The sequence below is a fragment of the Gymnoscopelus microlampas genome, assembly GCF_963454915.1.
Source record: "Gymnoscopelus microlampas genome assembly, chromosome: 6".
NCBI classification, from domain to species: Eukaryota; Metazoa; Chordata; class Actinopteri; order Myctophiformes; family Myctophidae; genus Gymnoscopelus; species Gymnoscopelus microlampas.
This window is the reverse complement of record NC_139943.1, coordinates 28,846,502-28,860,634: the sequence shown is the minus strand read 5'-3', so window position 1 is coordinate 28,860,634 and position 14,133 is coordinate 28,846,502. Positions and strand designations below refer to the sequence as shown.

The 14,133-nt window shown below is 41.0% G+C and overlaps 1 long non-coding RNA gene across 1 annotated transcript; it reads left to right on the top strand.

The window, feature by feature from the left end:
• Positions 1 to 12,094: 12,094 nt before the first annotated feature.
• On the top strand, positions 12,095 to 13,816 carry LOC311047395. Its single transcript, XR_014600977.1, has 3 exons — positions 12,095 to 12,325; positions 13,223 to 13,352; positions 13,548 to 13,816. It is a non-coding gene; the product is annotated as an uncharacterized lncRNA (long non-coding RNA).
• Positions 13,817 to 14,133: the final 317 nt, after the last annotated feature.

Below are 14,133 nucleotides of genomic sequence, written 5' to 3'. Positions count from 1 at the left end.
TGGGACTATAAGAACTATAGACATTCCTGTAATAGATTGTGCAACACTACAGTGCACAATGTATACTGTACAAGGTATCAAGGCCTTTTTGGACGGACCTTTTAGACTTTTAGACAAGTATTATAAATGTAGTTGTGCTGTTTACATTTTTTGCCTAATAAAATATTCAATCAATCAATCAGTACACATCTTCAGGCCTAATCTTTGCACATTTCTCTTCTTAATGTTACTTTGATGTTGCAGATGGATACAGGTCCAGTGGGCACCAGGTATTTCTGGGCACCAGCACAGTTTTTTCCAAAATGTAAAAAAAAAAGAAAGAATAAATGTATGCTTTGGAAAATGGTTGGATATAATGTAAAGTACATTGCAGATGGCCGTGCCTTTTGTGCATAATACATATTGATGTTTTGCACATTGATGTTATATTTATATTGCACATGATATGGTGATGTTACCACAGGTTTTATTCAGAAAAAACAAATAACGCACATCCTCCGTACTTTTGGTGCTGAGCTTTAACTGTAGAAACAGTAACAATGCAAGAAAGAGATGAGGCTCGCAACTCACTTTTGTGCTCCAGGGTTTATTCAAACATAACAGCTCATGAAACGACGTTTCGACCCTTTCGGTCTTTTTCAAGTTGAAAACCACACCACAGCTCTTGCACCACAGGTTTTATTGCCATAGCACTGATGTTGCTACTGCTGAAAGGCTTCTTCCATTTCGTTTTTAAATCTTAGTTTATGCATCCCATGTCTATAATGCATTAAATAAACATACTTATAAGACATTATATATTACACTAGTTATAAGAACTCATAAATCATAATTCTTCATAACAATAATCATAACACATAAATCATTTTATAATTACTTATAAGGTCAAGTATCATAATATTTAATAATTGCTGGACACTCATGGATATTAGTTTTTTGCTTGTAACTGCATAAGTAGGCCTAGTGACAAATAAAACGTCTTGATTCTTGACTTTAGTGACTGGGCTTACTTTAACTACTCACTGAAGTAAAGATGTTTTCAAGTTATTAAAGACAGTTCTCCATCATAGCAATTTATTCACATATTTTGTTTAAAGCACATTTGACAACTGCAGCTTACAATTGTAGCTACCACTTCCCAATTGGGGAAAGGTTTTTGCTCATGTTGAATGAACAGAAAAAAACTATGTAGGCTACATATAGAAATCTCTATGAAGATATATCTATGTGTGGAGTTTTATGTGTCATGTGGCCTACTGTATTTTATTCCAACTGGTGTCTATGTGTGGGTATGTCTGTGACACCAACCGACTAAATGCTTGTGTTATTGATTGCAGGTGTGGTCCCAGTGTTCATTAAAACCAGTGAGTTTTGGTTCAGAGACAGATCATGGAGCAAGCATGGAGCAAGCAGAGTAGGATCCAATGTGACCGGTGGCAAGAGAAAGCGAGGCAGCTTCCTGCAAAGGTGGCTGCACTCTGCTCGCTCCATGGCAAGTGTTTTTTATTACATGCACGTAATGTTTAGATTCTTACTGATCATGTTTAGCTACTTATTTATTTCATCATGTAACTTTAAAACCCACTGATTAATTAGAATGTTGGTCCTCCCTCTGTCTATGCCATATCTAATTGAGATTGCAGTAAACTCTTTTTGTAGTGCTATTTACTTTGTGTGCTGTAGCCTGTGTATGTATTTATTTGATGTCTACTGGATCAAAAATTGTAATGGTAACTTGTAGAGGAGACCATAACTCATCTATTGTGATGCCTAAATTGTTACTGTTTTAATTTAATGTGGAGAAAATGTCAACTTTTTGTAACTTAGTGTCTTTCCTGAGCCTCCCCACCCAGTTCTTTAAAGCTCTGTTACGAATGTCCTTTTCTAAAGTTAAAGCCTTAATTCAGGAATGTCATGTTTAATAACTAATAATTACCATGCAAAACGCAGCATGCATGAATCGTGTTATAGTCACTATGCTTGTCACTATTCTTTATTCTTCATTTACTAGTACCTTTCTTTCTTCTCATAACTCCTCCTAACCAGGCCTGACACCATATTGGGGAATGCTAGTGACGTCACACTAAACCCCAAATTATAGTTATAAGGCTCATCCATTCAATAGTCAGAGAATGTATCTGTGATATAGGTTTAATACATAAGATTCACTAGAGGTTAATAGGAGAACCCACGCAACATTACTCCATAGAGATTAGAAAGACGCAACAAGATGAGACTCCTTGGATCCTTCCTCAAATACTCTATGTTAGTTTTTAATGGCATTATCTGTTTGGCAGGGGTTGCCAGCCTGTTTGCGGGTATCTGGATCAGCTTCGATGGAGGCTCCTTCCTGAGCATTCTTGATCAAATCGTGGGCGCGCCTGGGGAAGTCAAGCTGCTAATGAATGTGGGTTACCTGCTGATGGGGGTGGGTGGGATCCTTTTCATAATTGGTCATCTGGGATATAGCGGGGCTAAGAAGGAAAGCAAGCGTATGCTGCTCTGGTACTTTGTCATAGTGTTGGTGTTTTTACTAGCGCAGGGCGCTGTGGCAGTAATGCTGGGGTTCAATTCAGTGACGGAAAACCTCCTAACCCAGGTGAGCAACAAAGCTTTGGCAAACTTAAAACATCTCTATGGAGACATCGACAAGGACGCTCTCACAAATCTGTGGGACGAGACTATGGGTAGGCTACATTGCTGTGCAGTCAACGACTACAGAGACTTCATTGGTTCTCGATTTTACAACCTCACCTCGTCGTTCCCATGTCGGTGTTGCTTTCCAAAAGTTGACAGTGAGGACAAATGTGACAATCAACATGAGAACATATGTGACGAGACACTTGCGGAAGTTGCGAAGGATACGTTAACTGGCTGCCTCCCAAGGTTAAAAGCACTAATTGAAAGTAACATTAATTTAATTGCATTTGTGGCCCTGGTCATCGTTGCAGTGGAATTCTGTGCTATGCTTGTCTCCATAACCCTATACTTCAAAATAGCGGAAAAGAAGAAAAAGAGACGTATAAAGAAAGCTGAACAAAATGCTCATTAGGGTATTGGACTGGGAAATTTAATATTGTGCAATCATCAGAAATGAATGACACAATAAATCAAATTGATGCACATCAAACTTCTACATGGCATCCGAGGTGTGGACTGACATGTTTGCCCTGGGAACCATCATCTGGGCTATGATTTAACAAATCATGCTCATTGACGCGAAGTCCAAGCGCAAACTCGTCACCTACAGTACTATATGACGGAACAGAGATTGTGTCTGTCGGGGAGGAGGTACTGCTCGAGAAGCCCAAAACAGTTCTTCACATCCTCTCAGAAAGTTCTCCACATCCTCTCAGAAGACCAGGAAGCTCCATGTCAGAGAGAGTGCAGCAGATTCTCCAGGACATGCTGGCTGTCAACCCTCAGAACTGGCCCGACACCTTCCAGCTGGAGGTGCAGATGGACCAAGTAACGTGTGATGACCACCAGCTCCATCCCCTCGCATATTTTAATTATTTCTTTCATTTCTTAATTATTATTTTTTTCTCCCAATTTAGTCATTCTGCTAATTCCTGATTCCCTATGTATTCCAGTCCACCACTGAACTCCTACAGTTGTTCTTAGGGAAAGGAGAACAGACAACACTTATTGTTCACTCCTTTCCACCTGGAGCGGGAGGACGTACTAACTATGCTGAGATACACACTGAACATGGCCAATTGTTTTTGTATACCGCAGACAATTGAAACCCCTAGCCTGGTGAGCAAGAACTTTACCCCCGCACTACCTGAGTGAGCTTTTTGTTTTGGTGGGCTCACAATTTTTTCCAGCTCTGTCATACTCTCACCTAGAAGAAAGCTTTGAGAATATCCTGGGCTTTCTTTAATACATTTTTGCCAGACCCAAGGGGTCGGCCTACATGAGGCTTTGTCCCCCTTTCGTCCATACATGGGCATAAAAGTCTGTCTTTTTTTCGTCCCCCTTTCGTCCATACATGGGCATAAAAGGGACCTCTGAATTTCGTCCCCCTTTCGTCCATACATGGGCATACAAGCGAATTTATTCTGGGTCTGGCAGAACCAGGTCTCTTGGTCTTGTTTTTACATCTTTTGCATCGTCTACCAAAATAATCTACCAACGTAGGACAGTTCTGGAATGGATGATTTGTACATGGAGCATTTTACGTCAGACAGTCAAGAGATTGAGCCTACTCCAGGAAGAGTACCCGACTAAGTGTTTTCCAATTAATTTACCCTTTTCTGCCAATTTAGGTGTTATATGCCAATTCCATACCATATCCACCCCCTTGTACTGTCGTCCCTTGCCACTGATGGCCCATACTGGTGGTTGGTCTCTTCTGATACACATGACACTGCCAGCTACTTCCTTTCACCTGACTGAGAAATCTCACTGGGAGGGCGAAACAGAACCACCGTCCCTCATGTCTCATACTTGGAGTCCAGTCTGGAGCCGTGTGGAACTCCTGACAGATGTGGGCTCCACTGAACGCCACTTTCTAGTTTAACCAATTAAACCCTAATATACTTCGTTGACCAGAGTCCCCCAGGGGTCTGTTCACCAAATCCCTTTACCAAAAATAGCGGATCTATAAGCTCACAATACGTTGCAACCCGTTGTGGGATTATAGATTGGCATTAAAAATTATGTCTAAAATATTATGCCCAGAAAAGGGATGCGAGGGTTCATGTGGTTAAAGCTCGCTTTATTGTCATCCGCACTCACAAATACAAATTGAACGTTTTTATTATTCCGCAGCAGTCAACAATTTATATTTGTGAGTGCGGCTGTTTCTTTTGTTGTGTACGGAACATTGTCAAGAATCTGCACCAGTTAAATCTCAAGACGTTTTGAGTCCAGCGCGCCATTCCTTTGAAGTGAGTTGCTTAATTTGTATTGCTATGATAGTGTTCTAGATTTAGGAACTGACCTGATTTATGGCAAGACTGCCCCTCCCGCAAACATTGGAAGGCAATCGTAGCCAATCGGAATGGAATCTGAAAACTCGGACTGATACATCTTGACCGCATGACTCCAGATAACTCGAGATAAAGTGTACCGATTTGTGTGAGTTTTGGACAAAATCTGTAGGAATAGTAGCAAAAGGTGTGTTTTGAAGAAAATGCAAAATGGTGGAAAGTCTTGTCAGGCGTAAATGGGCGTGGCGTATATGTGGAGTTTCATTATGATCCATACACATTTTTTTTTTATCGTACGACCTACGGTCCAAGAGTTATAGGTCAAAACGTGAAGCAGCCTGTTATAGTGCCAGCATGAGGCTGATATGAAAACTTTGCATACTAGGAGTGTATGTACAAAGTTTCATGCCAATAATTACAGGGGTACCTGAGATTAGCTGTACACGGACGGACGGACGGACGGACGAACGGGGGCAAAAACATAATCCTAGCCCCGGCATGGCACAGATAACAGATTGGAATTTTCAGTACATTATTGATGTAAACCACTTTCTGTTATTATTACGGGGACAGAGCTCTGCTCTGTACACGTATTGTTATTGGCAGTATTCTGTCACTTCTTCTTCTTCTTCTTCTTCTTCTGCCACTTTTCGCAGTTCTGGCTGAACCGCGCTGTCGCTTTTTACGAAACTCGGCCATATGGTAGATGGTCATGAAAAACGATCAAAAAATAATTCTCACAATCTTTCGTCCAAAGGTGGCGCTATAGCACTCAATTGAAAATGCCAACTTTGACCAGGTACAACTCATGCCATGAAACTTGGATACACATATGCGTCTCCTCATGCTGAACAACTTTCACCCTCTGACTTTTGACCTCTGACCTTTAGATCTCCCACCATTTTGAATTATATGAAAAACAGTCATTGGCTCCTAACTTCTGCATTTTTTCACTTATGGAAAATCCGTTGGAAATTTTTGTAGGCAGTGGTCCAAGGTTCAAGTGCTAAACGTTTCGTGCAGATTGCTCCAAAATCCCAGGAGGAGATAGATTTTAACTATTACAGTTTAAAGAAAATTATTCATCTGTGCCTAAAACATACATGCAGACTCACATTTCTTTGAAACTTTGCAGAAATGTACAGGGTCATTCCAAATATCACTGAAACCAATCTTACTCCAATTGGCCAAAAGGGGGCGCTATAGCATTTTTTTGAAAAGGCAGACTTTAAACAGGCATAAGTCATGCCTCGTTTGGCCGAAAGTCGTGAAACTTGCTTACACATGTGCCTTGACTCATGAGGAACACACGTATCGATTTGACCATTAAGCTCCGCCCTTAGATTTTCCGCAATTTTGAGCAGTTTGAAAAATACTTGTTTTTGCCAGTTCTGGCTTAACTGTGCATGCGCTTTTTACGAAACTCGGCCATATGGTAGATGCTCATGAAAAACTACCAAGAAATAATTCTCACACTCATTCGTCAAAGGGTGGCGCTATAGCACTCAATTGAAAGTGCCAACTTTGAACAGGTACAACTCATGCCCTGTTTGACCTACAACCATGAAACTTCGATACACACATGCGTCTCTTCATGCCCGACAACTTTCGTGGTCTGACTTTTGACCTCTGACCTTTAGATCTCCCACCATTTTGAATTATATGAAAAACAGTCATTGGCTCCTAACTTCTGCATTTTTTCACTTATGGAAAATCCGTTGGAAATTTTTGTAGGCAGAGGTCCAAAGTTGAAGTGGTAAACGTTTCGTGCAGATTGCTCAAAAATCCCAGGAGGAGATAGATTTTAACTATTACAGTTTTATGAAAATGATTCATCTGTGCCTAAAACATACATGCAGACTCACATTTCTTTGAAACTTTGCAGAAATGTACAGGGTCATTCCAAATATCACTGAAACCAATCTTACTCCAATTGGCCAAAAGGGGGCGCTATAGCAATTTTTTGAAAATGCGGACTTTAAACAGGCATAAGTCATGCCTCGTTTGGCCGAAAGTCGTGAAACTTGCTTACACATGTGCCTTGACTCATGAGGAACACACGTATCGATTTGACCATTAAGCTCCGCCCTTAGATTGTCCGCAATTTTGAGCAGTTTGAAAAACACTTAAACCCAGGATTTTTCAGCTATTTGCGTGAAACTGTATCATCTGTGTGATCTCCTTTTTCACAGTTACTTGTCTGTTGGGCCAATGGCGTCTCCCTTAAATGAATGCCTCACAATCTCAAGGTCGCCAGTTCAAGCCTCACTTGATGTAGACTTAATTTAAGTTGAATTGCAAACAACATGACTGTATCAATGAATACATGTGCAAATGGTAAAGATAACCTGAAATGCTTATTTGAGAGTACGTTTTTTACGTATGACATACTTCATTCTGAAAATAGCTGATCTACAATCTCACAACTTTTCATGGTTTGTGAGCTTGTAGATCGGCTACTTTCATTAGTTTTGGTTCTGAGGAGATGTACAATTTCTTCATTGGTAAATGGCTTGTGAACGAGTGATCTTAGTGTTAGTGAAACAGGGGCTTGGTTCATGAAAGAAGGCAAGAGTTTATGATCTTCAACAGACAATATCAGCCTGGACAAAGCTATAGCACTATAGGTAGTGTTGCAGCCTATTAGTCTGAAGGTTGAGAGTTCGAATCCTGTTAATGGCAGTAGGTTGAGATGTCCAATCAAACCATTATGTTTCCATCTCTCTCTCTCATCAATCTATTGTTTCCATGTCACTCTCTCTCTCTTCAATCTATTCCGTTTCCATGTCTCTCTCTCTCTCTATTCACTGGCCCCGTATTATCGCTGCTTGCAGCTATATTTTCCATTTCTTATTAATTTGAAAATGAACTGTATTAAAAACTAAGACTTGACAACAAAACCTGATTCTGTTCTAGTATAATACAGCTAGAGATCAAAGATACATTAAATCATTCTGTTCTGAATGTTAATCATATCGGTCTCTCCCATTGTATTGCCATTCCATCAAGTTATGCTATTTTTGTAGTGAGAACACGGTCATAAGCTTATGATCATGGGGAAATGTGTGGGTCTGAGAAAAATAGGTTGCAAATGCATGCATGGAAATCTAATTAGGTTGCTACAATAAGGGTGGTAACTCCACCCCAGTGTGTATCTGTGTGAAAACAGTGATAAGATCTGATAAAGATCATTGTTGATCACTCACAAAATAGGTTCTGTCTCCGCAGATGAAGTAGGCTATGCATAGAGGAAATGATTCACGGAACGTGTTGCATATACATTATGTACATGCTTGAGCGTCTACAATCTGTGTGTGTGTGTGTGTGTGTGTGTGTGTGTGTGTGTGTGTGGGGGGGCTGTATGGGTTCTAAAATAGCCTGGGGATATTATTTATATCATCATTCATCACAGTTGAATGATGTGTCCAAATGTCAATATCATATCGTTGCTGTCAGGCAGAAACCTCTTATCTCCATATTTCAACTTTTTATGTTTTTTCCATAAATGAATGCCCTCGCACAAAAGTAGTGAAAATAGCCGATCTACAAGCTCACAACGGGTCGATCTTGTAGATCTTGTAGATCAGCTATTTTCACTATTTCAAAAGGGAATGTTTTGGACATGCAAGATCTCCACCCGACGATATCATGGCTGTCTTAATGTGATATGTGGGTCTGGGTAGGCTATAAGATGCTTTTAATACATACCACACACCACTGCCAAATGTATGATGTATGATGTATTTATTAATTAACAGACACGCGTCTGTTAATTAATAAATATTAGTGCAGTTTAATACTGAATACTGTGGATGATCAATATGTATGGTGGTGTATGTACCATGTTCTTATTAGGACATAACACAGTATCGGATGTAATACTAACACATATGAACAAAATCAGTAATTGTCGTCAGTCATTGAGAAGCTTCTCTCCCCACAATGCTGCTATAAACGGTATTGCATGTTTATACAATAAACACCTTGAGCATTAAAAATAATAATAATAATAATAATAAACTTTATTTATATAACACCTGACATGACATGCAGCTCAAAGTGCTTTACAGAGCAAGAATACAATTACAGTTACAAATAATTCAACAATAAAGCAAATAAGAAAAGCAGAAGCATAAAACACATCAAAATAATAGCAAAGGGCAATACAGTGAGGATATGTACAACAACACAGAGATTTAAAAATCACCCAAAACATCTGCTAAAAGCAAGAGTGAAAAAGTAGGTCTTGAGCTGTGTTTTAAAGCTATCCATAGAGGGTGCCTGTCTTAGGTGTAATGATAAGTCATTGTAGGCACCTCTAGCAGGTCAGCACTTGAAGGAAGGTGCCAGACCATTTAGAGCTTTATAAACTAGTAAAATAATTTTAAAATCAATCCTAAAAACAACCGGGAGCCAGTGTAGTGAAGCTAGAACTGGAGTAATATGTTCTCTCGGCCAGGAGACAACCCACAGAGCCTAGCCCCTCCACGTGCCAGAGCCTCCCCGAGTCCCGGCAGAGTACTTCCGGAGAAGCAGACTGCCCTGTCTTGCCCTATAGGACTGACCGTGGGTGCTACTGGGACGTAAGTCGGGGCTTGATCAACCCTGGCTGGGTCACCTGGGCGAGGGTGTATGTTGTATGTTGCGAGACCCGAAACACCCTATGACCCCAGGCTACAACACTGATGATACGTCCCAGTTGCATCCATGTGATGTTTTTCTTTATCAGTTATTCTATTTATAGTGGCTCATAGGAATTTATAGACTACGTGACAACCAGGAATAGTTTGGTGACCACAGGAGAGACTGTTGACAGCCGGAATGTAGACGGCATCCCGGGAGCAGTATGGGTTAGCGCCCCATGCTGTGTCTTCCGTGAGGAAGAAGCCCAACATACCCGCGGTGAGGCCTTTAGGAGGGCCATTCCAGCGTACCGCAAGCGGAGCTAATACCATTAGACGGCCCAATCTAGTGGTATCGGCCCAAGGAACCATCACGCCAGAAGGAAATGTTTGGATCGGGGCGGTGCACCGGATCTGGCACAGCGCTCAGGTCTTGGACCTGGTGAGACGAAGGAGGAGCCCGGCCAGGAGACAACCCACAGAGCCTAGTCCCTCCACGTGCCAGAGCCTCCCCGAGTCCCGGCAGAGTACTTCCGGAGAAGCGGACTGCCCTGTCTTGCCCTATAGGACTGACCGTGGGTGCTACTGGGACGTAAGTCGGGGCTTGATCAACCCTGGCTGGGTCACCTGGGCGAGGGTGTATGTTGTATGTTGCGAGACCCGAAACACCCTATGACCCCAGGCTACAACACTGATGATACGTCCCAGTTGCATCCATGTGATGTTTTTCTTTATCAGTTATTCTATTTATAGTGGCTCATAGGAATTTATAGACTACGTGACAACCAGGAATAGTTTGGTGACCACAGGAGAGACTGTTGACAGCCGGAATGTAGACGGCATCCCGGGAGCAGTATGGGTTAGCGCCCCATGCTGTGTCTTCCGTGAGGAAGAAGCCCAACATACCCGCGGTGAGGCCTTTAGGAGGGCCATTCCAGCGTACCGCAAGCGGAGCTAATACCATTAGACGGCCCAATCTAGTGGTATCGGCCCAAGGAACCATCACGCCAGAAGGAAATGTTTGGATCGGGGCGGTGCACCGGATCTGGCACAGCGCTCAGGTCCTGGACCTGGTGAGACGAAGGAGGAGCCCGGCCAGGAGACAACCCACAGAGCCTAGTCCCTCCACGTGCCAGAGCCTCCCCGAGTCCCGGCAGAGTACTTCCGGAGAAGCGGACTGCCCTGTCTTGCCCTATAGGACTGACCGTGGGTGCTACTGGGACGTAAGTCGGGGCTTGATCAACCCTGGCTGGGTCACCTGGGCGAGGGTGTATGTTGTATGTTGCGAGACCCGAAACACCCTATGACCTCAGGCTACAACACTGATGATACGTCCCAGTTGCATCCATGTGATGTTTTTCTTTATCAGTTAAAACTCTGGCTGCCGCAATCTGAACAAGTTGTAATCTGTCAGTTGTTTTCTTTGGCAGGCCAGAGTAAAGTGCATTGCAGTAATCAAGCCAAGAGAAAACAAAAGCGTGGATCAACGTTTTTGTATCGTCCAGCGACAGATAGGCTCTGATTCGCGCAATATTACTAAGATGAAAGAAAGCAATCTTGGTAACATGATTAATGTGTGTATTAAAATTCAATTTAGAATCAATAATAACATTATGCTGTCATAGTACTGTAGTTCATGTCATTTAATGCAAGACTCTTCAAACTATTCTTGATCATCTTTAATTCCTCTGTTTTGTTCAATTATTTCTGTTAAATCTTTACTAAACATATAAGACAGTTTCACGTGTGCATGCAGCAAGCAACCTACCAAGACCACTTGAACCCTAGCATCCCTATTCTGGGGGAAACATTCACAGAAAATAGTAGATCTACAAGCTCTGTGAAGTAGTCGGGAAAGTAGCTGGAAAAGTCTTAATGGTCCTCCCTCCTTAATGGTATCTCACTTTCACACAGTGCAGTGTAATTTAGTTTTTCATTTTTATGTAAATGGTGCATTTATATACCGCTTTTATCCAAAGCGCTTTACATAGATTGTGCATTACATTCACCCATTCACACACCCATTCTGGCGGAGGAAACCATGCAAGGCACCAACCTGCTCATCAGGAGCAATTAGGGGTTCAGCGTCTTGCTCAATGACACTTTGACACTAACTCTGGCGGAGCCCGGCATCGAACTACCGGCACTCTACCCCTGAGCCACTGCCACCCCATGTCACCTGAGTAGAGTGTCTTTTAAATATGTATTGATTCGTAATAACTCTCGGAGAGAGAACAGAGCTGACCCCAGTCTGCTAATAGTTTACTAAGTATTAGGGTTTAATAAAAGTATTTTATATTCAATTCCATACACTACATACCACAATGGCTTTGTGATCATGTCTGTTATGTTGTTTCTAAAACTATGATGACCTTTTCACTACAGTATCTAGAGATGCACTTGCAGTGGGTTGTTGACACGATTTAATTTTGAAAACAATAGTGATTTGTCATATTAGCTTGCTTCCCCTGATCAGGTGACACCCCTTTGAATAATGGCAAGTTAAGGAGGTGAGGGGAATTTCTACTGTGGTGACTCTTATCTTATGTTATCTTATTATTCATCTTCATGGAAATGGTGATATCATCTGCATCAGAGTTCCACATTTGCTGCTTTATAAGATGCAGATGCAGTTAGACACTCCATAGCCAGAAGAGATTCTACAAACAACAGAGACAGCAGACAACCACGACGAGTAACAAAGAACCATGAAGACTGTGTGTATAGCTCTGCTGCTACTGTCTCTCCATCACTCTGATGCTGTTCGTAAGTGTTTTATGTTCAGTTTGAATGGAAATCTGAAAAATATAATATACGGCTGCAATTATCGATTCTTTTCCTAGCAATTGTTCTATTGATTCCTTTTTTGATTACTCGAATAATAGAGAAGTGTGAATGAATCACTGCAGAATAATTCAAATATTTTTTTTATAATCGACTAAATCGATTCATCTGATTAACCACTTAAACCTTATGTTGTACTTTGTTGTACAACATATAAAAAGATCACAATGTGTTGCATTGCTACAATGTGGGCTTGTAGATCTGCTATTTCATTTTTAATTTTTTAAGGAAAAGAAAAGAAACTAAAAAGATTTCCTCCAAAATTGGTTATTTTATTAAAAAAGATTATTTCAAATAATCGGTTAAATGAATTAGTTTGATTGACTGTTGCACCCCTATTCGTAAGTGTTTGTGTTTATTATTTGTGAGCAGAGAGCGAAAAAAGTAGCTTTGAAAACAATGAGTCTGTACCTAGATCAGTGGTAATCAAACAGTGTGCGCCACAGCTCAAGTGCGCCTTGGGATTATTATGCAATATATAAACTATACAAAAAGTTATGACTATTTTTTTAATTTACTATAGTAATACATTGTGCTCACTCCCATTACAGAGGCAAATGCTATACCCAAGAAAAAATACTTTAAATCTGGCATACGTATTTGGCATATGTATTTATTTATGAATTTTCGCTTTTTTAATTTCACACATTTTCGAAAATAGCAGATCTAATGTACAAGCTTACAATGTGTTGCATCAAGATGTGTTGTGAGCTGTGCCTCGAGATTTTGAATTGCCCAGTGGTGTGTCTTAGGGACAAAACGTTTTGAAAACCAGTCGACTGTTGCCATAGTTACTCACCCTGTTTATCTTCCCCACAGCTCATGCAATTCAATCCAGCACATCACCTGTAAGCTGCTGCTTGAAGGCATTCGCTCTTAAGGCATTACCAAGAAAAAACATAGTCTCTGTCAAAGCAACCCACCGTGGTTGCACAGAAAAGGGCTTCATGTAAGTTTGGGCTTCATTCCGTTCTGACAGCATTATCACTACTTTCAGCTGTTGGTGTTTCTGAGATTGTAAATAACCAGATATTTTGCAGGTACAATTTAGCGAGAAAATCTGAGCCCTCCCAATCAAACCATAATGAGTGTTAATATGTTACGTATGATAAATATTCATCCTTTTTTCATTGTATCCATGCAGATTCCAAACAATCAGAAGGAGGGAAATCTGCTACCGCCAGACCTTTCCATGGGCCATGAAAACATTCAAACAGTTCACTCCCACTGAATCCAGCGGTGGGCATCCTTGAACAACGTTCACCTTATTTACTGTGAAGGCTCAATTATAACCTCCTCTTGGCCAGCAGTCATTCTTGACATTGCTTTCCACATGTTACAGATACCCTTATTGTGAATTTGTTTATTCTATTAACAATCTATTTTGTGTAATAAAAAAAGCTAATTGATCAAATCCAGAAAATGTCATGTCATGATTGAAAATGTTTTCCCCAACATTTAAATACACATATTGTATCACTACAAAGCAAATTGTTGTATGTGTATTAACTGCACATGTAACATAGTAGAGTAGATTGTGCAGGAATATAATGGTCATACTATACATGTACATACTGTACATTACATTTAGTCAAGCTGAAAATCTGTCTTGAGATATTAAGCTTTGCCACGCACGCACGCACGCACACACACACACACACACACACACACACACACACACACACACACACACACACACACACACACACACACACACACACACACACACA